We start from the raw sequence: 3,114 nt of genomic DNA on the forward strand, positions 1-3,114 counted from the left end.
AAAGAGTCTATATGAAAGTCCACAGTATCCCCGCAGGGACACGGGTGATGAACCAGGAAAATCTGTTTCTAGGACAGCTCCCAAAACAGGTTATTATAGGTCTCGTGGATAATGATGCATTTACCGGGGTTTACAACAAGAACACCTTTAACTTTAAACATTATAACGCGGAATTTATAGCATTGTACGTCGATGGTGTGCAGGTTCCATCCAGACCTTTTCAACCTGACTTTGAAAACGGCAATGCGGTTCGTGAATATTACAGTCTAGTACTGGCTACGGGTCGCCATCTCAAGGATCAAACTCTGCTGATCGATCGCCGGGAATACTGCAGCGGTTACACCCTGTATGGTTTCAACCTGACCCCTGACGAAGAGTGTGGACAACATATTTCACTGATGAAGACGGGCAATATGCGTTTGGAGATGCGTTTCAAGCAGCCTCTACCACACACTGTAAATATGGTCGTGTATGCTGTGTTTGACAACATTATTGAGGTGAATCAGAGGAGAAACGTTCCGTATGATTATTATTAAAATGAACACCAGAGAGCTCAACCACATCATGAATGCCCTGGCCGGCTCACGGAAACTGTTTCAAGGAGTCTACGCCTGCGATCAGCTGCCTAAATTTAAGATCAAGAATTTACCTGCAATGTACATAATCAACACACACCCTAAAAATATGCCCGGAGAACATTGGCTGGCTATTTATCTAAGGGAGGACCACCGTGGTGAATTTTTTGATTCCTATGCAAACCCCCCGGATTTCAGACCTTTCCCTCGGAAGATCAATAACTTTCTGCTCAACAACTGTCAAGAAACCATTTACAGCGGTCGTCAAGTACAAAGTCTTCAGACCTTCACTTGTGGTCAGCACTGTGTGCACTAGCACGCATGCACCGCGGGTTGTTTCCGCCCGGTTTCGAACCAGGGACCTTTCGCGTGTGAGGCGAACGTGATAGCCACTACACTACGGAAACCGACCTGTCCTGGTGTTTCGAATGGCTCCCATCGAAGCCGGCTGGTAAAACGCGCACAGGCGTTTCCCGTGGGCCAGCCTGTGAGATAAAGGTTTCTACACTCACCTAAAGGATTATTAGGAACACCTGTTCAATAACCAACCAATCATATGGCAGTTGCTTCAATGCATTTAGGGGTGTGGTCCTGGTCAAGACAATCTCCTGAACTCCAAACTGAAAGTCTGAATGGGAAAGAAAGGTGATTTAAGCAATTTTGAGCGTGGCATGGTTGTTGGTGCCAGACGGGCTGGTCTGAGTATTTCACAATCTGCTCAGTTACTGGGATTTTCACGCACAACCATTTCTAGGGTTTACAAAGAATGGTGTGAAAAGGGAAAAACATCCAGTATGCGGCAGTCCTGTGGGCGAAAATGCCTTGTTGATGCTAGAGGTCAGAGGAGAATGGGCCGACTGATTCAAGCTGATAGAAGAGCAACTTTGACTGAAATAACCACTCGTTACAACCGAGGTATGCAGCAAAGCATTTGTGAAGCCACAACACGTACAACCTTGAGGCGGATGGGCTACAACAGCAGAAGACCCCACCGGGTACCACTCATCTCCACTACAAATAGGAAAAAGAGGCTACAATTTGCACAAACTCACCAAAATTGGACAGTTGTTGCCTGGTCTGATGAGTCTCGATTTCTGTTGAGACAGAATTTGACGTAAACAGAATGAGAACATGGATCCATCATGCCTTGTTACCACTGTGCAGGCTGGTGGTGGTGGTGTAATGGTGTGGGGGATGTTTTCTTGGCACACTTTAGGCTCCTTAGTGCCAATTGGGCATCGTTTAAATGCCACGGCCTACCTGAGCATTGTTTCTGACCATGTCCATCCCTTTATGACCACCATGTACCCATCCTCTGATGGCTACTTCCAGCAGGATAATGCACCATGTCACAAAGGTTGAATCATTTCAAATTGGTTTCTTGAACATGACAATGAGTTCACTGTACTAAACTGGCCCCCACAGTCACCAGATCTCAACCCAATAGAGCATCTTTGGGATGTGGTGGAACGGGAGCTTCGTGCCCTGGATGTGCATCCCACAAATCTCCATCAACTGCAAGATGCTATCCTATCAATTTGGGCCAACATTTCTAAAGAATGCTTTCAGCACCTTGTTGAATCAATGCCACGTAGAATTAAGTCAGTTCTGAAGGCGAAAGGGTGTCAAACATAGTATTAGTATGGTGTTCCTAATAATCCTTTAGGTGAGTGTATTTTCACTGACCTATTTTGCATTGCTCAAGGACACATCAGGACACTTTGGAAACTCTTTCAAAGGAAGAACGCCCTGAGCTATGACAAGACTTACACTTACCCCAACAAGGTGATGCTCAATGGCTTGTTCAAACAGCTGCTGCTCGTCTTGTGCCACCATCAGACAATCACAGAGCTATTGTGCCTTCTACACCTTACGGTAGCTTTACTTTAACAATAATAATGACGGCGACCACGACGACAAAAAGAAAAACAAGAACAACAACAACAACAACAAGAACAATAACATCATCATCAGATTTTAATTAAAAGTGGCTACACCAGCGTTTACAATTTCAACCTGTCGACGGACGGACGCTCTGAGTGCACCGATTTCGGGATACTTCGGAAACTCTTTCAAAGGCAGGACGCCCTGCGATCAGACAGTGCCTGCACTTAGCCCAACAAGGTGATGCTGAATGGCTTGTTCAAACGGCTGGTGGTCTTCCGTCACCACCAGACTATCAGAGCTATTTTGCGCCTTCAACTACATAAGAGTAACAGCAATGTCACCGATCCTGCTACGGTCGTATTGCAACAGCAACGACATGTATCGATTTTAAAAGTGTCAGTTCCAGCGCCTCGCAAAGCTACCCTTCTGCGATCATTTGTTCTCAAGGTCAGGATTTCTTGCCACTCCGAGGAAGAGAAAACGACGGCCGGCCATGGGGCAGAGAGATGAGGACGGGTAACACGGCACTGGCACGCGTGCACCGTGGGTTGTTTCCGCCCAGTTTCGAACCAGGGACTTCTCGCGTGTGAGGCGAACATGATAGCCACTACACTACAGAAACCAACCTGTCCTGGGGTTTCGATTGGCTCCC

General features: G+C 46.6%; 1 non-coding gene across 1 annotated transcript; it reads right to left on the bottom strand.

Moving 5' to 3' along the window:
• Window positions 1-909: 909 nt before the first annotated feature.
• On the bottom strand, window positions 910-982 carry trnav-cac (transfer RNA valine (anticodon CAC)). Its single transcript has one exon. It is a non-coding gene; the product is annotated as a tRNA-Val (tRNA).
• Between the last annotated feature and the right edge of the window lie 2,132 nt (window positions 983-3,114).

Source organism: Amia ocellicauda, assembly GCF_036373705.1.
Source record: "Amia ocellicauda isolate fAmiCal2 chromosome 11 unlocalized genomic scaffold, fAmiCal2.hap1 SUPER_11_unloc_2, whole genome shotgun sequence".
Lineage (NCBI taxonomy): Eukaryota > Metazoa > Chordata > Actinopteri > Amiiformes > Amiidae > Amia > Amia ocellicauda.